This window comes from Puma concolor, chromosome A1 (assembly GCF_028749965.1).
Source record: "Puma concolor isolate L17-30 chromosome A1, mPumCon1.1.hap2, whole genome shotgun sequence".
Taxonomy (NCBI): Eukaryota; Metazoa; Chordata; class Mammalia; order Carnivora; family Felidae; genus Puma; species Puma concolor.
The window spans coordinates 130,132,460-130,148,242 of record NC_141667.1 but is presented as its reverse complement, the minus strand read 5'-3'; positions in this window follow the sequence as shown (position 1 = coordinate 130,148,242).

Below are 15,783 nucleotides of genomic sequence, written 5' to 3'. Positions count from 1 at the left end.
GTCACCTCTCCCCAAAATCTCTGGTCAAAAGCATGTCAGGATACAGAGGAATAAGGAAGGCAGTTTCTCAGGCTCATAGTGATGGAGACATCATCGAGGCTTCCTTGGTAATGGGCACCAAATAAGATCAAATGGCCAGAGGAAAACCAGAAAATATCTGCACTCACAAGCACAAGCACAAGCACAACCCCTCCTCCCAGGCCGAGTCCCCAAAGAGGAGGAACTTTGTCTATAACCTCTGTCTCCATCCCCTCAATAAATACTCACTGCGCCCCTGCTACCTGTCACACATGGTATCACCAACCCCAGAACCACACACTTGCAGAAAGAACAAACAAGTTAGCAAATTAACCTCAATATCAGCCAGGAGGTTCTCCTGAGAATACAAGAGTCTGAGTCCTTCTAGAAGTAACAATATTCTGCAGAATAAGCACCTACTATGTGCCAGACAGTATACAAAGTCCTTTACAGATGTTCATTTTCTCTTTTGGTCCTTATAACCAACTCCTGGGAGGTAGAGGTGGTAGTCGTCTCTGGGAGCTGAGGGCAGTAAGACTCGAAGAAATCAATGCCTCTGGGGTCAATGTCACCCAGGAAGCACAGTGCAGGGTCGGGTATAAACCCATGGCACTTATGCTCCAAAGCCCATGTTTTTTCTCTCATGCCATGCTCCCTGTCACCAGTGCAACAGGGAGTCTCTCACCTATCCCCACGTGTCTTCTACTTCCCAGGGTCTGCTGTAGTGGGGGCAAGAAGGGGTGGTAGAAGGCACAAAGAGAGGGTCAGATGAGGGTCCCTGAGAAGGCTTGGAGGAAAGAAGGGCTGACCCTTCAGACGAGACCCACAGAGAAGCAGGGAAGGGAGCAGGACCGGAGCTCAAGAAAAGCAGGTTTGCAGGGCTTATGTGTTCATAGGAAACAGACCTGGCTGGACTACAGCTCCTGGAAGCTCTATACTTTTGTCTCCTGTCTAGTGTTGTGTCCTCTAGCCCTCCTCTCCAGCATTCCAAAGCCTAAGAGCTCACTGGGGGCTTCAGTGCAGTCACCTTCCCAGAATGCATGCTCCCCCGCTGGAGTGGCCACAGCCCAAACTCCTCCATCCCAGGGACTGGGGCTCCGCCAGCCAGTACCAGGCACACCTATCCTTTCCAAGGCTGAGCCATTGGCAGCAGACTCAGCTAAGCACAGAGGGACAGAGCACAGGGTGAGGCACAAAGTATGGCTGTCTCCAGCTGCATAGCCCTCTGCTGGGTGCACCTGTTCTGATGCCCTCCCTGCAATCCTTCTCTTCAGATGCCTCAGAACTTGACCTGACCTCATGTTGCTCATCTCCAAATGGGTGAGGCACTCTCCCTGTCTTGTGTGGGCTGCTCAGGATCTGCCCACAGGTAGCTACAGGCTGGGTCCTGCCTGCACACCTGCAGGCCCAGGAGGAAGTCCCAAGAAAGTGCCCACATTTGCAACCTCCCAGCCCCGTGTCTCCTCCAAAGAATCCAGTGGACCTAGATAAGGGTTCCAGAGCTCAGGCTATGGTGGAGTGGGGACCCTGGGCTGCTGATTATCCAATAAAATTACTGACAGGTATTAAATCTATTCTCAGTTAACCCAGTGTCTTTAATAATAAAAAAGATTTTGCACTGGGGATAAATACCGTGTCTCATTTCCTCACTCTCACTGGTCTCCTGTCACTGTGCACTTATTAATACGATGGCTAATATATGACTCCCAATCAGCCACTAAAATGCTGCTGTTATTCCTACTAATTCGACAATAAAATGTGGCTGTACCAGGCCATAAAAAGTGGGTCGCCATGTGACCGGGGCCTCTATGGGAAGTGATCCATGAGGCCCAAGGGTCTAGAACTGGCCACCAAACCCAGCCACCATGGCCACAATGCAAACCATACCCAACCCACAGCCCCTGTAGACCCTAACTGCCAAGGGCCCAGATGCCACCCTCAACCCAGACACAGCATTCCTGCTGTATTTGTTTCCTACTGCTGCATAACAAATGAATGACCACAAACTTAGCAGCTGAAACAACACCCATTAACTACCTCACAGTTCTGTAGGTCAGAAGTCCAGGCACGGATCTGACAAATTCTCTGCTCAGGGCCTCACAAGGCCAAGATCAAGATGGCACTTGAACTTTAGGACTGAGGTCCCCATTTTCTTCCTGGCTATCAACTAGGGGTCACACGCAGGAGTTGGCCTCAGGTCCTAGCCACCTGGCCCTCCCCACCTTAGGGCAGCTTACTCCTTCAAAGCCAGTAGAAGACCCTCTCTCCAGCATGCTCCTCCGGGGAATCACACAATGTAACACAATCACTGGAGTGCCATCCATCATATTTACAAGTCCTACTAACACTCAAGGGGAGAGAGTTATACAGCATGTGTACACAGGGGGTGCAGTCTCAGGGCCACCTTGGAATGCCCTCATCACACCTCCGTGTGAAAACTATCTACTTTGTGTATAGACAGAGGATCCAACCCCACACCCCTTCTCTCACACGCCCTGGAGGGTCTGCTGGCTCTTCCCTAGACCAAGCCTCCAGTCCTGGCCAAGCAGAGAAGTGGGTCAGGAAGCAGCTGGCTTGGGCACTGAGGTATGTGCCAGGGAGGGAAGAACAGGAGAGCAGCCCCTCAGGGGTTAGCACAGCATGGAAGAAGTATTTTCAAAAGCTGAGGGGCAGTGATTCATACCCAAGCAAAAGGATACCTTTCCTCAAACCTTTTTTTTCAGCTTCTCCTCAAAAGCTCCCGTCCCTTTATTCTAACCTCCCCCAATTACCAGGAAAAAGCAAACCCCACTACCCAGTGAGTTACTCCCTGACCCTGGTTCTGGACACTCAGGAGCAGCTAGGAGGAAGGGAACACCACATCGGAAGTGGGCCAGTAGGTGATGGGAACATGCAGATGCCCAGGGCTCCCCTCTAGAGCTCAGTGGACTCAGCATGGGATCTGCCTCGGTGAAGCTCCCAGCCCAGAGCTACTGCCCAGGGGCCCTGGGGTATAAGTCACCAGGGCCCCCAGCTGCTTTCAAGGCCCAGAGGGGAATTCAACAAACTGGCTTTTGGTGTTAAGGGTACCATCAACATGGAAATAGACCCATCAGAATTAAGCCACACAGCTGTGAATGAGTTGCCTCCCCTACCAGACAACACCCACTCTCCTGCCAGCTGCCTTCCAGGGCCCACGTGGTGCCTCTCAGCCCCCACCCCCACCCCACCAGTATTCTCCACTCCACCAAGCTCCCTCCCAAGCCTTTGCTCTCAGGGTACCCTCAGCCAGGAACACCCCTCCTCTTTCTCTCCTTATCTTATCTCTGCTTATCTTCTGACTTATCCTTCCACTTATCCTCTCATCCTGGGTTTGTGGGAAGCATCTGCAAATTCCTTGACACCCCCCATAGAGAAGTGGGGTCACATTCCCCTCCCTCTAAACATGAGCTGGTCTCAGTGACTCACTCCTAGTGAAACAGTCCAGCAGAAGTGACACTGAATTGCTCCCAAGGCTAAGTCAGAAAAGACAGTGCAGCTTGGCCTGACTCCCTGGGGCCACCCTTCTCCCCACTCAGCTGACATGCATGGGGAAGCCCTGGTTACATGGAGAGGCTACCACAGCCCCTGCTGAGGTCCTTGCCAGCAGCCAGCCTCTGTCACCAGACAGGTGAGTGAGGAAGCCTGCAGGGATGAACTCTGTCCCAGCCACCAACCAACTGCAACCACACAAGAGTCCCTGAACAAGAGCCCACAAATGAGCCCGGTCTAACCCCCAGCCCCCTGAACCAGGAGAAATGATAATAGTAAATGACTGTGGTTTGACAGCATGGGGTGTAGGTGGTTGGTTATTGGTAACCAGAACAGAGCTCAAGTAGACTTCCAGTAACACCTCTTTCTCTCCTTCATGCTCACCCCTTGGCTGGGTTGCCCACCTTCCTCTGTGCTCCTAGAGTGTTCTGCATAGCACAGTAGTTAAGAGTACAGCCTCAGGAATCACACACTTGAGATCAACATCCTGCTCCATCACCTACTGGCTGTGTGACCTTGGGCAAGTTTCTTTTATTCTCTGAACCTCAGTTTCCTCATCTATAAAACATAAAGGATAACTAAACAGCCTTGCCCTGCATGCCCATGAGGCCAGTGGCTGCTGACCCCGTGGACCCAACAGTTACAAGGTAAGGCCATGTCCCTGGCAAAGGCAGGAGGGAGGCTAACAAGGCCCTTCCAGCTGGAGGATGCCAGGTCATGGCATTCAGGGGAAGGCTGTCCCTCCCCACAGAAGGGAGACAGAATGGGGTCTTTGACACCAGGCCCTAGATGACAGACCAAGCCACCTTGAAATAATGGTCACCGGCATATGGTCAAGCTCCGTGTAGACACATAAAAAGGAAGATGAATTATTTATGCCTGGGCTGAGGAAATAGGCTTGAGTCTCACCATATTTCTCTTTCCATTATATGCTCATCTTATAGAAATCATCAGTGGGAACAAGACCTGAGCAGTGAGAAGAAAATGTATATTTCTTCCAGACTTGTTGGCCAATGAATTCTCATCTACTAGTCATGGCAGCTGTCAGTGGCCACCTCCACCAGATAGGAGTCTGCCTGGGTATCCCACACTGGCTAGGGAACCCAAATTCAGACTGGGATCCTCACCCCAGCGGTCACCACACCCAGTGCCAGCCTCTGTGCAACCTACTTCACACCCCAATATTAGGGTCATTACCTGTGTCATTACCACACTCCTGTCCAGCAGGACTGGCCTTCTCTCAAGACCTTTTCCTTCCCTCCATCCACTGCACCACAAGGCCTAGAGGCATGACCAGCCCCCTTCAAAATTCAGTCCAACTGCAGCCACAAAACATTAAACAAACTTGCTGCATGCAGTGGGAGTCCCAACTGGAAACCTCAGCTCTTCTATTTGCCAACAACATAACCTGAAACAAGCTATTTCACTTCCCTGCAAAACAGAAAACTGGAGAGAATCTTCAAGCAAGAATGCCCAGCTCCCTGGTGTGGGGCCAGAGCCTTCCACAGGGCTCCAAAAGGGGCATCTCTATACTCACACAGAGTGTCTGGGGGTCCGGCAGGCGAGCAGAGGCTCTACCCCCACTCCAAAACCACCAAGAAGGATCTGGCCCTATCAGGGAAGGGCTTTTTGCTGTCATTGTGAATCGAGCAAATGTCAGTAGATAAAATTAGTGCTGCCCACCCATCCCAATCTCTCAGAGGAGCTATTCTGAGGTGCTTGCTGTAGGGTTCATCTTCAAGTCCTTTGCTCTGACTTTTTCCAGTGCTTCAAGAGCAGAGTCACCAGAGAGGCAGACCTTAGTGGGTATTCTGGATACTGAATCTCTGAGGTTCAGTAGGGATTTGGGGGAGGGGGACTTTGCAGAATGCAGGGGCACAACAGGGGCACAAGATCTGAAATACCATCCGATGCTGGCAAAGCACTAAATGGCACATATACTATCAGTTACCCACATTTGAAGATGACAAAACTGAGGGATAAGAAGAAGAAACAGGCAAAGCCAAGCTACGTGACCTGACGGTATAACCCAGTGAATCCCTAAGCCAGGTCCTGGGCTTTCCAATACCTGGTCCTATGATGCTGCCACAATAAGAGACACCATGAGCCGACCACTCACCCCTGGCTTCCCCTCTGGGCACTAAAGGGCAGTGCCTGGCCCAGGCACACACAGAGCTCAAGGGCCTGGCCTTCCCAGGGGGCAGTGAACCCACTACCAGTGCCCCAGGGGCTTCCAGACACCAGGCCAAGGCCATCTGTCTTGCCTCAGTCATACTCCACAGAGCCCAGGCGAGGGGTCCTCACAGTCTCCACATTCCTGAGAAGGTCCCCAGAAAAGACATCTTCCAAACCCCAGCCAGGAATCAAGCACCCCCAGGCACTGGAAGGGGCCACTGTGAGGTCAAACAAAAGCAAGAAGAGCCTTTCACACGAGGGGAAAGGGAAGCTAGTTCTGATGACCATGCCATCTCCCCCCAAATCCTGGCTACAGACCTGAGACCTGTCATCACAGCCCAAATGATCCCCCAATGAGGATCCCCACAGGAAAGACCATTTGAGGTCCCTGGTGGCCCCCCTACCTCACCTCTTGGTTGAGTCCTCCTTGCTGGAGGATAACTACCATTTGTTTCCAAACTATTCTGTCCAGTAATTAGTTGCAAGGGTCTAAGGATAAGGACCACCCTCAGTCTCCCCTCCACAGCCTGAGACAACCCCATCACTCCAGGCAGACTCTGATGCCAGCAGCCCCTCGCCATCACCTCCACAGTCCTTTGAGCTGCGTGGCTTTGGGCACATTCCCGCCTTACAAAGTAGGCCCATGGCAGACTTTATGCCCCATGCTTCACTGCTGGAGGAGACAAGCATCAGCAGGACAACCTCTATTCATCCTTTAGAGCTCAATTTACATACCACCTCCTCCAGGAAGCCCTCCCCAGCTTGGCCAGGTGCCTCTCCTCTGAACTCCCCCAACATCCCATATTTCCCATATCCTAGGACTTACCACCCCACCAAGCTGGGGAGTGACTTGGCATCTCCATGTGGCCTGTAACTGGCACAGTGTGTGCTCCACAAAGTGTGGCTCCTGAAATGAGCGAGGTTCTTAACAAATCCAGCCAACCAGATGGCCTGGGGCACTCACATGCACAACCGATCACAGACTCGGTAAACATACCCTCCTGAGTCATTACCACAAAGATCCTGCTGAGAGCTTCTTTGAAGTTCAGAGAAATGCTAGGCCCAGTTCTTCAGGCCTTGATGGGGGCCAAGAGGCAGAGACAGACCCCCTGCTGGTGCCATTGCCTTACCCTCCCTATATGCCCAAGAAACCTACCTTTTATGAGGAAAACAAGCCAACAAAGACAGCAGCTGCCTCCCTAGACAGCCAGACCCCCAGAGAGTTTAAATGGAATTAAAATAATCTCACTTTGTTGCCCTATCCACAGATAGACAGTCAGAAGAGAGCAGCCCGCTAACTGCTTCTTTGAAGAGGCAAAGACTCTTGTACCCAAAAGCTATTTGTCCTCCATAAATGGGATTTCAGAAACAGAGCTGAAAGGGGAGACGATGGCCTCAAGAGCCTAAGCTTGTATTATACATTAGACAGATATTTAAAAATAAATAGCGATTAAAAGGAAAGCCACGAACGACGGCAGAGAGCTCCAGACCCTCCAAGGCCTTCATGCAAATGTCTCGCTGCTCTCTCAGCATTGGGAATCTGGGCCAAACTGTACTCACTTCTCTGATTTTTAAAAACCGTTGCCACCCGGCTGCTTTGAGAGTCTATGCGGGGTTCCAGGTGATATGGGTGTACCTGAGGAGGGGAGGCCTCTGAGCAGGTGCCGGGCCCCAGCACACTCTCCCAGAGGCCCATGCACACTCTCCCAGAGGCCCATGCACATGCTCACGGCTGCCAGGCTCAGGACCAGGCAGGGGGTTCCCCCTCTGCCAGCCATCCTCCCGCTAGGGCTAGGGCAGTGCTCCCTTCCACAACACTCATCACACCCCCTGTGGAGGCCTGTCTCCTCACCAGGTTGTGACTTCTGGAGGTCAGTCAGGGGGTCAGGAAGCCCTGCCCCATGCTGGGTAAGCTGTCAGTAAACTTTCCTGATGGGCCTTCACCCTGAGAAACATAGAGCCCAAGGCAACAGATATCTGAGTTAGCAAGCTTGTTAGTCATTGTTGCTATTATTATTGTTATGGTAGTTCTCATTGTGAGCATTAACGTCAGTGGTGGCTGGAATCCCAGCTCTCAGCTGAAGATTTCAACCTCTGTGAATACCCCCACCCCCAGTCCAGTCCCCCATCCCCAGTGAAAGTCCTATGTTCGTCTTTTCCCAGGTGCTCTTTTTCAGAAAAATGGGCTTAGAGCCTTTTTTCCTTTGTTTTTTCTTATGTTTATTTATTTATTTTGCAGAGAGAGAGGGAGAGAGAAAATCTCAAGGAGGCTCCACGCTGCCAGCACAGAGCCTCATGTGGGGCTCCAACTCACCAACCATGAGATCATGACCGGTACTGAAATTAAGACTCGGCACTTAACTGAGCCACCCAGGCATCCCCTTAGAGCCTTTTTTTTCCCTTAAGTGAAGTCCATACTTGACTCAGATTTTATTGGTTTTCATCCAATGTCCTTCTCCTACTCTGGAATCACATCTAGATATCACATTACAGCTAGTCCTTTCCTTAGTCTCTTGGCTGTGAGCTTCTCTGACTTTCCTGGTTATTAGCAGCCTTGAGCCTTGACTGTTTTGAGGGGTAGTGGTCAGGTATTTTGCAGGATGGATGCCATACTACTGGAATATATCTGATGTTTTTCTCATGTTTAGACTGAGGTGATGGGGCTTAGGGAGGGAAAGTGCCCTTCACATATCCAGGGTACACACCATCAACCTGATTTATAACCAGTGATGTCACCATGGTCACCTGGCTGATATAGTGTTTTTCAGGTGTCTCTAGATCTCTCCAATGAAATCCTCCTTGCTCCCTAAAAGACCGTGTCAAAAGTCACCTCCTCCTAGAAGCCTCCCCAGATTACATGCACACACTGAGTTCCTCTCAGTAATTAGCATGCCTCCAAGTATTCCAAGTGTCCATGAATCTGCCTCCTCATTTTCACTGAAGGCTCTGTGGGACTGTGACCTGATGCCCAGTGGCATCTAGTCCATAATAAAAAGAAGGAAAAAAACCCACTTATTTAGTGCTTACTGAGTGCCAGCTCCACACCTAGCACCCCACGGGGTTCTCTGGCCATAACCCAATAAGGGAGTATCTCTTGCGGCTGCCATTTTGCAGGTGAAGAAGGGCTCAGAAACTACACCACCAAGTAACTGGCAGAGTTGGGATCCTGCTGCTTGACTCTGCAGTCTGTCCCTTTATTCCTCAGCTCTAGCCCCACCATGTGAGTGTCCCAGGACTTTCAGTGTGCCCCAACACCTGGTCAAGCACCAGCTGCTACAGTGAAGATGGAAACATCAGGTGACCTGAGTGGAGGTCTGAGATCTTCAACAACAGCACCAAAGGCATGACACTGGCCCGGCCTGACCTGGGCCCAGCTCAGTCCCACTGCCAGCCCTAGCAAGTGTGGGCCATACCACCAGCCTGCCCTCCACCCCACAAGGCCTCTGTAACCACCAAACCTACCATTTTTGATGTCCAGAGACAGGGAGGCACAGCTGTGCACCCAACCTGCTGCATCAGCAAGAAGCCAAATGATGTATGTGGAGCTGGAACACCTCCCCATAAATTTTGTTTTATTAAATTTTAAACTTTAATAAAACAATGACACATTTCAAGTGCCAGCCCTGGGCTCCCCCATCCCCACCACCCCACCATCCTCAAGTTCACCAAGAACCCTCTCTCTGGAAGGGTCTTTAGAGCACCAAACGTTTTCTTGGGATGTTGACATCTGACACTCAGGGCCCTGAACAGGGGAAGCAGAAGACAAGGGCCAGAGAAGGGGTGGATGGCTTTAGCAGTTCCAGGCCTGGACCCAGGGAGATATGCAGGCAACCAATCAAGAGGTTTCTTGTCCTCCAAGACAAGAGAGGAGCCCGCAGTGAGGCTCTAGTCGCTCAGGGTCCAGAGCTAACAGTGGAGTTAAGGACTGAGGCCCCTAGGCCCCAAGCTAAGACTCCAGACAATAGAGTCAGGGCACTAGGGACATATGTGGCTGATTTACCACTGGCCATGCCATCCATGGTGATGCTCAGGGCACTCATTCTCCAAGAAGCTTCCAAAGGACTTCTCTCAGCCCACACCCTCTCACTTCACTGCTAGCCCCAGACCCAGCAGCCAGTCTATCAAATGAGCTATATCTTGGAGCTATCTCTAATCAAGGCACTCACAAACTCACAAGCCTCCCAAGGGTCCCCTCTTCCTTGGTCTGATGACAAATCTCCTTACAATGGTACTCAAGGCTCCCTATCATCCTTCCAGGGTACCCATCAGATGACCCAACTTTATCTCTGCCCTTCACTCCCCTGCTCCAGCACTGAATCTCTCCCTGCTCCTGCACCCCCTACCACATCCAAGGGTTCTCCCTTGCTAGCCCCGCAACGTGGAACACCTTCTGAAGATGACCCTGTCAGATCCTACAGAATCCAGGAGAAGGGCTTCCTCAACCTTCAAACCTTCCCTGACTCCAAGTTCCTGTATGTCACAGAAGCCCCCTCCTGAGACCCTCCTCACCTTCTGCTGGGAGCCTGCTTAGTCCTGGACATCTTTGCTAAGAGTCACTCCTAGCCATTAGGGACAGTCTCCTCATCTGTGTAACACGGATGCCCAGGTGTTACAATGCACCAGGAACAAGTGACAGGGGTGGGGAGACAGGTCCCAGGGAGCAAAGGTCAGCTTTCATGAGCAGGGCCTGAAGTCAGATGACAGCGACAGGACCATTGTCTCCACCAGCCACAACAGAATAGCAGACCCTTCCTCCTGAGCCCCTCCTCCCCATCTTCCTTCACGTCCAAATAAAAGGCAACAAAGTAATTGAAGACCCCAAACCCACTTGGTAGAGATGATCCAAGCTTTACTTCTAACTTTGCCACATTCAATTGGGCTGTGGTCTGGGGAGATGTCACATGAGTACCACCAGCTCTTTGCAGCAAAAGGAGGGAGTGGAGGAGTCTCCACTCAGGGAGGGAAGAGCAACCTCCCAGTTCCCCTCCCACACGCAGTGCTGGCCTCAAGAACCCTTCACCCTACTGCCCAAACCCACCCCTCCCCACTCCCTGGATTGCGCAGCTTCTGAAATAGGACTTCTGCAGAAATGCTGTGGGAGGAACACTACAAAGCAAACCTGTGACCACAAGTGCAATCTCAGCACACTGCCCCATATGCCCCGGCCCCTGGCCAACGCTTTAGCTGAAACCCCTGCAGGCTTCTGCTAAGGGAAACCCCAATTCTCCACACCCCTTGAGGAAAAGTGTTTCCTTCAAATGAAGAAAAGTTTTCTCTACTGTTTCCTGCACCAAAGGGCGGGAATGCTGAGCACTGAGGAGAGGTCTCCGGCAAATGGTTTAATTCCTTTGAAGACAAAAGCCCGCCAAACTGTCTCTTTCATAATTGAAAGTAATGAACTTTAATAAAATAAATAGCACTGCCCCTACAGCAGCAGATGAGATGTCACAGAAACTCATTTGAGTGCTGTCTTTCAAGGTTCCTTCCACAGGGCATTGCGATGAGTGAGAGCCCAAGCGAAGGAGAGGTTAATAGCCCTGATTCCCTCCTGATCAGCCTCATCTGGAAGAGGAGTCTGGGCTCAGACACCTGCTGGCCTGCCACAGTGTTCCCCAGGATCTCTGCAGCCCTAATGAGGGCTGGCCTCCATGCTCCCCCCATCAGCACACACACACATGTGCATACACACACATATACACACACACACGCACACAGGTATATGCACTCACAGCAGGCCTAAGAGTTTGTTGCACCGGCTGCAGAGCCCCTCCCTACCAGCACTTTCTCTGAGCCAGTCAGGGTCCTTCGATCCACTGACAGGAGGTCCATGGCCCTCTCTCAGCCTTAGAATGCCCTGGCTGGCCCCTGACCTCCCAGGAATTTCAAGAAGAAAAATTCATAAATTCACTCCTTCAATCCTGACCTGCATCTCAGTCTAAGAACCCAAGGAGCCATCACATCAGCAAAACTAAAAAAGAACCTTCCAGCATCTTCTGCCCAAGTCGACTACTCCTCCTGACTTCCCTTGTCTTCTTTTCAGTGTTTTTATTACAAAAGTAATGGATGCTCATTATGGAAAATTCAGAAAATATAGATAAGCAATAAGAAGAAAATGAAAATATCTCATCACATCAACACTCAGAAATTACATTAACATTTTGGTTTATAGCCTTCCACACATTTTTCTGTGCATAGAAAGAACGGTATTGTCTTTTAGGGTGTATTCCCCAAGCAAAACTAGAATCAGATGTCTTCCTACTACAGTGTGCTGTTGCTCACATAGACTCTGAATCTCTGCCTCCCCTCACCCCAAAACTGACTCTGGAGACTCACTGAAATCGTGGCAGCCGTCCCTTTCTCTTCACTGTCATGGCCGTGTCCAGGCCTCCATGCCTGTACTTTCACGAGCCTCCTCAACAGTCCTACCCTCCAAGCCCAGAGGGACAGGGACTTGAAGAAATTCACTGTCTACATTGTAACTTTATGTAAGCAGAGTTCACAGCCAACATCAGTGGATGAGTCAGCCCAGGGACCGGTCAGTTAAGGTACATCCCAACAACGGAGTGCTATGGGGCTTTGAGGGAGTCATGCCATGGATAAGTGTTTAGGACGTGCAGAAATGCTTAAGGAGCAGAATATGAAACAATATTTATAGTAAAACTGCAACTTTACTAAATGTTATGTTTATGAATACACACATAATCCCATAACAATGAGGTGACCCACACCAGTAAGTTAATACTAAACTCTCGGTAATTGTAGACGTCCTATTGCTTTCCTGGGTTTTCCAACACATTCACATATTGAAGATTTTTCACTTTGGGTAAGTCCTATTTTAAGAACTGTAAAAGCTTTGAAAGGATTTATAAGGGCCTGGAGATGCCTCTTGGATTCTATCATGTGTCAGTATCACCTGGAGGGCTTGTTAAGACAGACTCCTGGGTCCCAGACTCGAGAAACCCCAGAGTTTCTGATTCAGAAGGTATAGTGTGGAAAGGCTGAAAAGTAATGCTGTTACTGGTCCAGGGACCATACCTTGAGAACTACTGGCCTAGAAGTTCCCAACAGCTGGCATGAAGGAAGAAGGCACCAAGGCTTCAGTGTGCTAAGTCAATGAGGAAGAAGTCTCCTCCCTAGTGAAGTCCCCTCCCTCTCTTCTAGATCCTTCTAGGTGTGACCTTCCAGGGATCCCTGAGCTTTGTCCCTCTCTCACCCGTCCCCGCAAAAGGAAAGGGGAAGGAGGCATGTGAGATGTATAATAAATACCACTTCGCAGACTTGTATCCTTTCCCTTGAGAGAATGACCCCTCCAAGGCCCATTAACCCCTAGACATTGCCCCCTCCTCCCACTGTGCTGAGGTGCCCACAGAGATAGTGTCAGAGAGACAAAGGTCTGGTGGACCAAGCTGCCAAGGGGCAAGCTTCTGAGGCTGCAGGAAAACCTCACACAGAGAGCCCACCAAACAGAAACATATGCCCCCCCCCAATCACAGAAAAACCCTTCATCCTGCAGCCCCATGTTGCTGGGACACCCTTCTCTCTTTGAGTCTGTCTTTTCATTCTTCATTCATTCATTCATTCATTCATGCAAAAAGGCATCCACCTTGCACTCGGCTCCCCACTCCTTCCAGCGGGACAGACAGACAATAAACCAAACACAGCAGTGCCCAGTGGTCCATGCTAGGTCTGAGGTGTACTTGAGGGCCATGGTCACCACCCCAAGGAGAGACCTCTAGTCTCTCCTTCAAGGTCTAAAGGTGGCAGGAGTGCTTAAAGACACAGGAAGGAGTATTTAAATACATGGACTTCATAAAAGCACAACAGCTTGATGGTTAAGAACATGGGCTCTGAGCTCACCCAGAGCTGGATTCCAATTCTAGCTCTAGTTCTTACTAGCTGAACATCTCTGGAGTTCAGTTATCCCATCTGTAAAGTGGGTGTGGTAGGCAGTTTCTAAGATGGTTTTCAATGCTCTCCACCTCCTGTTTTCACGCCCCTGTGTGACCCCCTCTCCTTGAGTGTGGCTGAATCTAGCTTCTCAAGAATAGAATATGGTGGAAATGATAGAATGTCACTTCTAAGACTAAGTGATAGAAGGACTATGGCTTCCTTCTTGAGTTCTTTCTCTTCTCTCTCTCTCCCCCTGCCCCACTTCCTTCCCTCTCCCACCCTCCCATTCTCTCAAGCTGCCATGCTGTAAGCAGCCCTGTGGAGAAGGAACTGAAGCCTCCAGCCCACAACAGAGAGCCTGGAGGCTGCCAGCCACCACGTGAATGAGCTGGGAAGTGGCCCCACTGCCAGCCAAGCCTTGAGACGACCCCAGCAGACACCTTGACGGCAGGTGACAGCAGTTTCATGAGAGATCCTGAGCCAGAACAACCAAGCTAAGCTTTTCCCAGAATCCTGGTTCACAAAAAATATGAGACAATAAATGTTTGGGCTTTTTAATTGTACTTTGTTAGGCAGCAATGGATAATTAACATGGTGTGGATAGCAGTAGGCTTGACACCATGGGCTTGACAAGAGCACTAAATAGGCTAATGTAAGAAGAGCTTTTTATTTTTTGATGTTTATTTATTTTTGAGAGAGAGAGAATGCAAGCGGTGAAGGGAGCAGAGAGAGGGGTACAGAGGATCCAAAGTGGGCTCCTCATTGACAGTAGAAAGCCCGATGTGGGGTTCGAACTCATGAATGGTGAGATCGTGACCTTAGCCAAAGTTGAACATTTAACCAACTGAGCCATCCAGGTGCACCCAAGTAGAGCTCTTAATATAATACAGAGCATGGCACATAATAAGTGCTTACAGATATTACTAACTACCATTATAATAACAAATACCTGCTTCCAACAGGTGCTCCCACAAGAATGGGTCCGGTGGTGTTATTTTAGACACATAGCAAGCTGCCCGGAGATTCAAAGGTGCATGTATCAGTTTCCAATTGCTGCTGTAACAAATTACCATAAATTTAGTGGCTTAAAACAACACAAATTACCTTACAGTTCAGAAAGTCAGAAGTCCAAAATGAATCATACAAGACTAAAAGCAAAGTGTCAGCACAACTGTGTTCCTTCCAGAGACCCTAGAGAACGATTTCTTGCTTATTCCAGCTTCTGGAGGCTGACCACATTCCTTGGCTCACAGTAGCATCACCCCAAACTCTGCTTCTGTTATCACACCTCCTTCTCAGACTCTGAAAGTCCTGCTCTCTCTTAAAGGACCTTCATGATTTCCTTGGGCTCCCCCGGATAATCCATGCTGACCTCCTCAACTCAGGGCCCGCTTCACTACTCCTGCAAAGTCCCTTGCCAGGTAACAGAACGTGGTCACAGGCTCCGGGGATTAGAATAAGGACATCTTGGGGAGGGGCATGCTTCAGCCTACTCATGGTTGTTCCCACTTGTTCTTGGAGTCTCCCCATCTCCAGGCAAAGCATCTCGCATCCCCGCAGCTGTTGCTCCCACTAAGGGCTCCACCACCCCCTCCTCTCAATGCCTTCCATGTCGCCATCACCTGACTCTTTGAAAATCAGGTTGAGATGGAAAATCGTGACACCGTATTCCTGCAGGACTGAATTTAATAAGTGAAAACTTTGGTCCTCACACATTTCACAACACTTCAGGAAAACAAACAACATTTCCTCCCCTCCCCTGCTAACACCGTTATCAGCATGAAAACTCCTGCCTTCTATTCCAGTTGCTGCAAAGTTGCTCACATGAGAAAAGGTGAATTATTCAGTGCGGCGTTTAAGTGGCATTTAATATTTGATCAATTAGTATTCTTTGATCCATGTCCTAACAGTAGGATGTCCCTGGCTCTGTAGCTTGCTCTTTCGAGGTGTGTGTGTGTCTGTGTGTATGTGTGTGTGTCTGTGTGTGCGTGCACACGCGCACACAGGGGGCAAAGAGGCTCACACACATGACCCACATCTAAAACACATCAGAAATACAAGCAGCCTGTGCAGCAGGAAGAGGGGGAAGCAGGGGTGAGATGTACAGGAGGTCGGAAGTTAGCCAAACGGACATTGCCCTGTGAACCCCCTGCCAGCTAGGCGCCCACGGGACTACAGGTGCCCCTGATC